Source organism: Helianthus annuus, chromosome 15 (assembly GCF_002127325.2).
Source record: "Helianthus annuus cultivar XRQ/B chromosome 15, HanXRQr2.0-SUNRISE, whole genome shotgun sequence".
In the NCBI taxonomy this organism is placed as follows: domain Eukaryota; kingdom Viridiplantae; phylum Streptophyta; class Magnoliopsida; order Asterales; family Asteraceae; genus Helianthus; species Helianthus annuus.
Genome location: NC_035447.2, coordinates 98,484,587 through 98,496,188, shown reverse-complemented (window position 1 = coordinate 98,496,188; position 11,602 = coordinate 98,484,587). Strand labels below are relative to the sequence as shown.

Here is an 11,602-nt window from a genome sequence, read left to right as displayed (position 1 = left end):
ATTATACTAACCAAAACTCTAATGTTCATGCAATAATTATAATCCTAAAATGGCAATTCGGTTGTTTACAACATATATACATCAGGCAAACATTATCATCATAGCTCTTTTTAATACAAACAAAAGTAACCGACAAAATTAATGTTTTAGTCAAACACATGGGCTGACAATCTACAATCAAATCTTTATTGTAATTGGACCACAATATCCACTAACCTCAGCACTTAAATTTCATGCATACATATCAACACATAACATAATGATGGTACACATATAAAACTCATACATGAACAAGATCCAGCGAGTAATATTCAACACAAATAAGGATTCACTAACCACAACTTGATCAAGCAGAATGATACTCAAAAGAGGGGGTCTCGGGGTCTGCTGCCGACGCGAAACAAGGGGGGGGGGGTTCCACTCTCGTACGTAAATTATGGAGGAAGGTAGGGTTTGTTTGAGTTTGTGTTCTAAGTTTAATCCAAACAAGAAGCACATTACGTATACAAATAATGTGATATTTGGGCGGTTTGCATTATCAGCCGAAGTGGGCTCAAGCCCACTCACTTGGGCGCCACATCAATTGGCAAGCATAGTAGAGTTTAGGCTTGTATAACCAGCCAAGTGGTAACCCAATTCCAAACGATTAAACATATACTAGGCCCACTCAAAGGTTAAACATGTATTAGGCCCAGTTCCAAGGTTTTCGAATACGGGTGATTGGTTTGGGCCTACGAGTGTGCGTGTGTGTGCGTTGGCCCAATTATACGAATATGTAAACTAACAGAGTTATAACAACGCAGCCCGTTGGAGAAAAACTATTAACGAGAAACTAAGATCACGGGATTAATGTTACAAACTTTGAAAGTTCGGGTTGTCACATATACCCATAAGAATGTCGTCAAGAGTAGTGTCCATTTTTATACGAAACCCGTAACTCGACCCGAATTTAAAGCCACTCGAACCAAAATTAGAGAATACCTGAAAAACCCAAACTCGACCAACCGAATTTCATGACAGCCTCCCAACGACCTAAGTGAATATGGGTTGGCCTGGTAAGAGAAGAACATATCTAAGTGAAGATGAAAAAAATGAAAGCCAATTGAAATGGTAGAAATTACTGTTTAAATTTCATAAAATACTCCAACTTCATAAAAATTAAAGTATAATGTTACCTTACAAAATTGTTGAAGACCCTACTTCAACTCATGGTCATCATCAATATCTGTACGCAGAAAAACACAATCCAGGTATGCCCAAATACGAAACTGGTATAGATTCTATCAAATGTGGACATGCAATCAAAAGGTTTCTGATGAACTGAGTTCTCTTTAGAGGCTCTTGTCCTAATGGCTTTGGTTATAAATTTTGCTTATAAGTTTATACGAATTATGATAATAGATTTTTTTAAATAAAATATATCAGGTAAAAAGGAGGGTTTTAATGGTAGGGGCCTATGTCAAAGCGTACTCAATACTACACAACTTCGTAAATATAAGGTTATCATGGAATACTTATATAGGGATGAGCACGGTACCCGTTCGGTACCGAAGTACGGAGAAAATTGGTACCGATACTGGTACCGAAAAAGGGGGTAAATGGGAACCGGTACAGGTACCGAATATACCCGGTATGGTTCGGTACCGGGTAAGTGCTCATCCCTATACTTATATCTTTACAAAAACCATACAAAAGTCCAGATAACATACGAGTTGAATCTCCATTCAAAGAAGTGATTTGTCCTGTCAACACCAGGTAACGAACTTCCATTGCTAATCGGCGAATCTATTTTTATCATTGTTAGCATGAGACTAAAATATGCACATAATAAACTACTTGTAAACAAAAAAAGTACCTCACAGTAGTGGTATATGCATAATCACCTTCATCTCCCAGTCTTAATAATCAAAATTAAACCCCTAGTAAAACTTAAAATTCCAATCAAAATTTAAACCAATTACCACTACAAATGTATCTAAAATCAACCAGCATATTTTACCTGAAGTTTGCCATTGTTAGCAACACTATAGTGGTGTACTCTGCAACAATACGACAACGTTTGCATCAATCCGGTCTCTCTTTTCACGCTCACATCGGTCAATATACTGAGTGTGAAACCAAAGAAGAACTGAATTAGACATGATAATGTTGCCACTAATGAGTAAAAATTAACAAAACATATACCGTCAAGCATCCGAACACGAATAGCTTTATCTAAAGATAACACTAAGCATAGCTATAATAATTTAAATAACAAATGTTTTAGATGAAGAGATGTTATGTACCCAAAATTTAAAAAATAAGGCAAATACCAACACCAATTATTGTTTTGTTTTGGTTCCCTTCACTTTCAGAAGAAGATCTTTTCTCCCCAACTTAAAAATGTCCTTGCCGCTGTCATTATCCAACTTGTGTTTGATTTCAGTTGTGGCAGATGATTTCTTGGCATTAGAAAGGTCGACTTGATAAAGCAGCCTAATGCTTGTTGATTACACCAAGTAACCAGAAATCAGTTATCAGTTATTATTATATCAATGATAAAAATAAACTAAAAAATGTTACAAACATAAAAGGGGATATGAGTACCAGTTTGTAACACCCCCAAAATACCACATGCGGGCACCCCGCGAGGCGTGTTACACATCAGAGTCTGAGCCACCAATCACATTGAACCAATGATAAATACTTAAATAAACCATGTCATTAATGGCCAAGATTAAATGCCAAACACAATATTAATTCACAAAGAGTTATGTAGCGGAAGCATATGTTAAGTCGTTTAGCAATTGTTTCAAAATAAACTCAAAACCAATGTATCAATTATAAGTAATTCCAATAGCTTCGATCCATGACCACTCCAGCACTCCCAGATAGCAAGTCCATGTTCCAAGGTTAACGACCTACAAGCATGCAAACAAGTGTGTCAGACTACGCTGGTGAGTTCAAGGTTTCGTTAACGTGTTGTGTTACCAGATATATGTTAATGCGATTCAATGTTGTGTTACGATGTTGCTCATGCTAGTTACCCTAGGGAGTACGCCCTTACGTAACCGAGGAGTGTGCCTCTTAGCAACCCACTATGTTGTTCACGCTAGTTACCCTAGGGAAAACGCCCTTACGTAACCGAGGAGTGTGCCTCTTAACAACCATAGTGAAACCCAGATAATTAGTTCACCCCCGTCCTTACGGCCCGGTGTGAGGTTTCCCACCTAATAGCGCTATCAACTAATTACCCCATTGCCCTCCAGGCAATAACCAAAACCGATTAAGTTGTTTACCCAATGTTTCCCCTCCAAATGTTTACCAGTTGTCCCAAACCACCGGGACGCATGCTTGAGAAAATGCATTGAACTCACCTTGGTTTGCTCGGCAGATTATACCAAAGTTACTTGAATTAAAGGTAGTCAATCACGTCCTAACAGGGTTACCATATAAGTCAGGTTTGGTTCAGGTAAAACACGCATGTTTCACACAAGTTATCACGTATAGATCATGGCAACAGTTTACAGTTAAAGCAAATCCATCTAACTTGTACAACTAAACAAATCAGCCCAATAACATTCTCAGCCCAATCAGAAAGCACACAAGAGCCTTGTGCGATCCGGCCGGGCTTGTACGATCCGGATGGCCCTTGTGCGATCCGAACAGGTTGTGCGATGGTGATTTGGGCTGTCCGGCCCAACAGCGTATCCAAGTTCAATCGTGTGTGTGGCCCAACATCTTGTGCGATCGGCTACATCTTGTGCGATCCACAAGATGTTGTGTGATCGGCATAAATAAACACAATGTGCGACCAGTCTTGTGCGTGTGGAATCTTAGGCGATCCGGCCCAGTAGCAATAACGGCCCAACATGGACTATAATCACGGTCCAGCTAACAATCCTTGTGCGACCAGGAGTCTTGTACGAATGGACTCCCTTGTGCGATTGGCTAACCTTGTGTGATAGGGCCCCTTGTGCGATTAGTTTTTAAATCCCGATTTCATGTAATTTCGGTTACAATCCATTAAATCAGTTTCCTTAATTTATGAAATCAAACACAAGTTTCCATCCAAGTCAAATATTCGATCAAACAAGGAAAATCAATCAATTATTCATATGAACCCTAACCGAATCAAAATCAACAAGAACAAACATTATAACATTCATTCAGATCAACCCTATCATCTAAGCATATCCTCCGAATTCTTGTGTAACAAACCGGAAATATGACATTCCAGTCGATTATCATTCATACAAATCCGATTACAATTTGTTCACATCTTAAATCACATAATTAACTTACACCATACTATACTCGATGATAGATTCATCCGATTATTATTACCCTACACATACGAACCGATTCATCTTATCATTACTAGCTATAACACAACATCATGCAACCCTATGATATTGATTTCACACACATGAATGGATTAAATCAATCATATACAACACACCGTCATCGATCAAGCATAACATCAAATAACAACAAACACATAAAGTACTAACCAGATTAGAGAATGATCTGAAACACTATGAACTTCGATGATGTGTGCGGTTGCCTTCGAGTTCGTGAGAGAGAGAGAGGCTAGCTAGGGTTTTGGTGTGTGTGGATGTGTTGTAACTAAAATGAGAGAACAACCCCTAGGTGGGTGTTTGTTTGCGTGGAAAACAAGTGGGCCGAACCCAACTCGGGTGCCCTATGGGTCCGCGTACAAGGTGTGGCCCAAATGGGCTTGTGCGATCGAGTGGTGGTTGTGCGGTTGGTTCATGTTGTGCGTTTGAGCCAATATATACATACGTACATTACATTACATAAAACATAAAATCATAACGTCATAACATTCAATAATTCAACCATTCAATGATTCAATCAAGTTCACATACGTTGCATACAATACGAAGACGGGTTTGAAATACGAGTTGTCACAGTATCCCCAACTAAAAAGAAATTTCGTCCCGAAATTTGGTACGCACTCACTGAGAAAGCTAGATAAGTTAAAGCTAGGTAAGTTATATCGTTTGCTGGTTTTCCTGGGGTGTCACATCCTCCCCAACTTGAATGGGAATTTCGTCCCGAAATTCACTAGTTGCATCAACATTAGATTTGCTAGGTTTCGCCTGGTCGTTGGGGAACAGATGTGGATATTTAAGTTTCATCTGGTCCTCGCGTTCCCACGTGAACTCTGGACCACGTCTTGAGTTCCAACGAACTCTCACAATCGGTATACGGCTGTGTTTACGAACTTTAAGTTCCCGATCCATAATCTCAATTGGTTCTTCGACAAACTGCAATTTGTCGTCTATCTTCAGCTCTTGGAATGGTACTACTAGTGTTTCATCCACCAAACACTTCTTTAGCTGTGATACGTGAAATACATCATGGACATTACCCAACTCAGCAGGTAATTCCAACCTGTAGGCCACCTTTCCAATTCGTTCCAGAATTTTGAATGGCCCTACATAGCGAGGGTTTAGTTTGCCGCGTTTCCCAAAACGCACCACACCCTTCCAGGGTGAGACCTTTAACATTACGCGATCATTAACTTCGAATTCCAACGGTTTACTACGCTTGTCAGCGTAGCTTTTCTGGCGATCGCGAGCTGCGGCCATACGGTTTCGGATCTGCACAATGCTTTCTGATGCCTCAAGTACAAACTCAGGGCCTGTGATCTGACTATCACCCACCTCAAGCCAACAGAGAGGCGAACGACATTTCCGTCCGTACAGTGCTTCGAAGGGAGCTGCCTTAATGCTTGTATGATAACTGTTGTTGTAGGAGAATTCTATCAATGGCAAGTGTTTCTCCCACCCTTTCCCAAAATCAATCACACACGGCCGCAACATGTCTTCAAGTGTCTGGATGGTGCGCTCGCTTTGACCATCCGTCTGCGGGTGATAGGCGGTACTCATGTCGAGTTGGGAACCGAACGATTTATGCATTGACTGCCATAACTCTGAAGTGAAACGCGGATCTCGATCTGAGATGATAGAAGTTGGTACCCCATGCCTAGAAACCACTTCCTTAAGGTAGATTGCTGCCAATTGAGAAAACTTGTCTGTTTCCTTGATTGCTAAGAAGTGTGCTGACTTCGTGAGGCGATCAACAATCACCCAAATGGTATCGTTCCCAGCCTGAGTTCTGGGTAATCCTGTCACAAAATCCATAGCGATCTGTTCCCACTTCCATGTGGGTATCTCTGGTTGCTGCAGTAGACCTGAGGGCTTTTGATGTTCCGCTTTGACTTTAGCACAAGTCAAACATTTGCTGACGTAGGTTGCTATGTGAGCTTTCATGCTAGGCCACCAGTATGTAGTTTTCAAGTCGTGATACATCTTATCTGATCCAGGGTGTACAGAGTAACGTGACTTATGCGCCTCATCCATTACAAGTTCTCGTAAGTTTCCAAAGAATGGGACCCAAATGCGTCCAGTTACATAGTAAGCACCGTCTCCCTTTCGTTCTAGTCGTTGTCTCGAGCCGCGTAAAGCTTCAGCTTGGACGTTCTCTGGTTTCAACGCTTCTACCTGAGCGTCTCGTATCTGGGAAGGAAGGTTGGACTGGATCGTGAGTTGCAATGCTCGTACATGCCTAGGTGCACTATCCTTTCTGCTAAGGGCGTCAGCTACAACGTTCGCCTTGCCCGGATGATACTTGATGGCACATTCATAATCGTTCAACAGCTCGACCCATCGTCGTTGACGCATGTTCAATTCTTTCTGGTCGAAGATATGCTGAAGACTCTTATGGTCGGTGTAGATGGTGCATTTGGTACCGTACAGATAGTGCTTCCAAATCTTCAACGCAAATACCACCGCTCCTAACTCCAAGTCGTGTGTCGTGTAGTTTTTCTCGTGAATCTTCAACTGTCGCGAGGCATAGGCGATTACCTTCTCGCGTTGCATCAACACGCAATCGAGACCCTGAATTGACGCGTCACAATATACCACAAAATCTTCGGTGCCCTCTAGTAAAGACAAGATCGGTGCACTGCAAAGTCTCTGTTTCAGAACTTGGAAAGCCTCTTCCTGCTTCGTTCCCCAAGAGTACGTCGTGTTCTTCTATGTCAGCGAGGTGAGAGGTTGCGCGATTTTCGAGAAATCTTTAATGAACCTTCGATAATACCCTGCGAGACAAAGAAATTGTCGCACCTCAGACGGAGTCTTTGGTGCCGCCCAATTCTTAACTGCATCCACCTTCGCAGGATCCACATGTATCCCTTTCTCGTTAACAACGTGCCCAAGGAAATGCATTTCTCGAATCCAAAAGTCGCACTTAGAAAATTTCGCATACAACTGTTCCCTTCTCAAAAGTTCCAAGATGAGACGTAGGTGGCGCTCGTGATCTTCCTTGTTCTTGGAATAGACTAAGATGTCGTCAATAAACACTATAACAAACTCGTCAAGATATGGCTTACATACGCGGTTCATGAGATCCATGAAAACCGCTGGTGCATTAGTTAATCCAAACGGCATGACCAAAAACTCATAGTGTCCGTAGCGCGTTCGAAAAGCCGTTTTAGGAACATCTTCTTCTCTAACCCTTACCTGGTGATAACCCGATCTTAAGTCGATCTTGGAATAGAAACTTGACCCTTGCAACTGGTCAAACAAGTCGTCGATGCGTGGTAACGGATAGCGGTTCTTAATGGTCACCTTGTTGAGCTCTCGATAGTCGATACACATACGGAATGACCCGCCTTTCTTCTTTACGAACAGAACTGGGGCTCCCCAAGGCGACGAGCTGGGTCGAATGAAACCCCTATCCAACAACTCCTGTAGTTGATTGGACAACTCCTGTAACTCTCCAGGTGCTAGCCGATAAGGGGCTCGAGCAATTGGAGCCGCTCCCGGCGCAAGATCAATCTGAAATTCTACTTGACGGTGAGGAGGTAACCCTGGTAGCTCCTCTGGGAATACATCAGCGAATTCTCGCACCACTGGTAGATCCTCGATCTTACTCTCTTCAGACTGAGCGTTGGTAACTAACGCTAACAGTGCAGGATACCCCTTTTGTAGATACTGCTGTGCGCGCATGGCCGAGATAATACCAACCATCGTCCCACTACGATGCCCCTGAACTAATAATGTCTCCCCATCAAGGAGAGGGATACGCACGATCTTCTCTTTACACAAAATTTCTGCTTGGTGCTTAGACAACCAATCCATGCCTACTACTATATCAAAACTACCGAGTGTAACGGGAAGGAGGTCAATATCAAACACTTGACCCACGAGATCTAGTTTGCATCCAAAAAGGACATTCGAGGCTTCTATCGTTTTTCCATCTGCTAGTTCTACTACTTGTTTAACTTCTAAAGGTGTTGGGGTTATCCCTAATCGTTGACTAAACTCTAGGGACACATAACTCCAATCGGCACCCGAATCAAATAATACAGAAGCAATACGATTGTTAACAGGAAACGTACCAGTTACAACGTTGCCGTCATTCCTGGCATCCCCTGCTCCAAGCTGGAACACTCTACCGCGAGCACCATTTCCCCCATTATTGCTGTTGTTGTTGTTGTTCCCAGCATTGTTATTATTCGGGCGGTTGTTGTCGTTGGCGTTCTGGTTTAACTGAGGGCAATCCCGCTTAAAGTGACCCTCGTCACCACACTGATAGCACCCCTTCCTGAAACCCTGGTTCTGCTGGGGTGGTTGTCCCTGTTGTCTCTGATTCTGCTGGTTTTGTTGCTGCTGGTGTTTGGGTTGTGAGGCCCTACAATCCCTGGCCTCATGACCCGGCTTACCACACTTGTTACACATCCGACCACACGGCCCAAAATGATGATAGCCACACCTGTTACACCGTGGCTTTCTCCCTGCATACGAACCCTGGCTGTGGCCACTTCCCTGGCCTTGATTGACAGAAGACGACTGGCTGATGTTGCGGTTGCTGTTGTCTGGCCTTTTCTGAGTCTGACCAGCACTGGATGCTTTGTCATAATCACTCCACTTCCGCTTGTTATCATTAGCGGACGCAGTGGCAGTGGGTGTAGCAGCAGTAGTGGCCGAAATACGCGGGGGTAACGAATTGCTTTCCACCTCTTGGTCCACAATCTTATGAGTCAGACGAACGATCTGTGTCAAATCATTGAGATGGGCTGCAGTGACCAAGCTCTTCACACGCGGGGGCAACCCTTTGATGAATAGCTCAATCCTCCGAGACATAGGCCGGGACAAATTCGGGCACATGTCGGCCAGTTCATACGATCGCTTCACATACGCTTCGACTTCAGATCCAACCATCTTCAAGTCGTAGTACTCGTTTTCCAACTTCTGGACTTCATCCCGAGGGCAGTACTCCTCTCTGATCAGTTCTTTAAAGTCTTCCCAGGTTGTGGCATTCGCTGCCTCGATGCCCAACAACTGTACCTGGGCGTTCCACCACGTTAGGGCACCATCTGCCAAGGTACCCGCAGCATATTTCACCCTGTCCCCAGCGGGACAATTACAGATAGCAAACACAGACTCTGCTTTCTCGAACCATCTTAGGAGTCCCACAGCCCCTTCAGTCCCGGTGAAGGTCTGTGGCTTACAGTCCATAAACATTTTGAACGTACACGCAGGCTGGTTAGGTTGAGGTTGCGCTTGTTGACCTAAATAACGGGAGGAAACACATTATAGGAATGAAAAGACGTGTACGTGGTATAAGAGTAAAGAGTACTTGGTACATTCCGTACCAGCTTGATAGGCTGCTAAAGCCTCAGCTACACGGGTATTGATTAGGTCAGTCAACTCAGCCTGAGTCATGTTGATGTTGCCACGTCCGTGTCCTCGTCCACTCATGATTCTATATATGGAGATGAACTGATTCAGGAAATCGAAACGAGATGGAAATCAAGTATCGTGTTCGTATCTACGTACTACCAAGTTCACACATAATAAGGCAGAACCCTTCTCACGCTCGATAAGCCTCACTGGGACTTGCATGCACCCCGCGTTATTATTAAGTGTGCACCCATAATAATAAGGCAATTTGCATGCTTATCTCAGTGCCTCTTAGCTTGCGTTCAAAGTTTCCCCCGTTCAAACAACACAACAGATGGTATCACAGGTCTATGGTTCACATGAGTCGAAGGGTAGTGTCACACTATCAAGTCACTATAGTGTTAAATGTTTCAGTTCATATACGTTGTGAGTGTGTGACTGCTAAGCAAGTAATGTATAAAGTGAGAGAGACGAACCTTGCAATCTGGAGCTGGGTGTCATGATCGATCTTCGAAGTTGTTTGGTTATAGTCTGGTTTTACAAAACGTTTTAAAACCTAGTTCACTATAACCAGTGGCTCTGATACCAAACTGTAACACCCCCAAAATACCACCTGCGGGCACCCCGCGAGGCGTGTTACACATCAGAGTCTGAGCCACCAATCACATTGAACCAATGATAAATACTTAAATAAAACATGTCATTAATGGCCAAGATTAAATGTCAAACACAATATTAATTCACAAAGAGTTATGTAGCGGAAGCATATGTTAAGTCGTTTAGCAATTGTTTCAAAATAAACTCAAAACCAATGTATCAATTATAAGTAATTCCAATAGCTTCGATCCATGACCACTCCAGCACTCCCAGATAGCAAGTCCATGTTCCAAGGTTAACGACCTACAAGCATGCAAACAAGTGTGTCAGACTACGCTGGTGAGTTCAAGGTTTCGTTAACGTGTTGTGTTACCAGATATATGTTAATGCGATTCAATGTTGTGTTACGATGTTGCTCATGCTAGTTACCCTAGGGAGTACGCCCTTACGTAACCGAGGAGTGTGCCTCTTAGCAACCCACTATGTTGTTCACGCTAGTTACCCTAGGGAAAACGCCCTTACGTAACCGAGGAGTGTGCCTCTTAACAACCATAGTGAAACCCAGATAATTAGTTCACCCCCGTCCTTACGGCCCGGTGTGAGGTTTCCCACCTAATAGCGCTATCAACTAATTACCCCATTGCCCTCCAGGCAATAACCAAAACCGATTAAGTTGTTTACCCAATGTTTCCCCTCCAAATGTTTACCAGTTGTCCCAAACCACCGGGACGCATGCTTGAGAAAATGCATTGAACTCACCTTGGTTTGCTCGGCAGATTATACCAAAGTTACTTGAATTAAAGGTAGTCAATCACGTCCTAACAGGGTTACCATATAAGTCAGGTTTGGTTCAGGTAAAACATGCATGTTTCACACAAGTTATCACGTATAGATCATGGCAACAGTTTACAGTTAAAGCAAATCCATCTAACTTGTGCAACTAAACAAATCAGCCCAATAACATTCTCAGCCCAATCAGAAAGCACACAAGAGCCTTGTGCGATCCGGCCGGGCTTGTACGATCCGGATGGCCCTTGTGCGATCCGAACAGGTTGTGCGATGGTGATTTGGGCTGTCCGGCCCAACAGCGTATCCAAGTTCAATCGTGTGTGTGGCCCAACATCTTGTGCGATCGGCTACATCTTGTGCGATCCACAAGATGTTGTGTGATCGGCATAAATAAACACAATGTGCGACCAGTCTTGTGCGTGTGGAATCTTAGGCGATCCGGCCCAGTAGCAATAACGGCCCAACATGGACTATAATCACGGTCCAGCTAACAATCCTTGTGCGACCAGGAGTCTTGT

General features: G+C 43.3%; 1 long non-coding RNA gene across 1 annotated transcript; it reads right to left on the bottom strand.

The window, feature by feature from the left end:
* Positions 1–1,011: 1,011 nt before the first annotated feature.
* Positions 1,012–1,767, bottom strand: LOC110909888. The gene is made up of 3 exons (XR_002575698.2): positions 1,710–1,767; positions 1,176–1,225; positions 1,012–1,052 (listed from the first exon to the last, which is right to left on the bottom strand). It is a non-coding gene; the product is annotated as an uncharacterized LOC110909888 (long non-coding RNA).
* Positions 1,768–11,602: the final 9,835 nt, after the last annotated feature.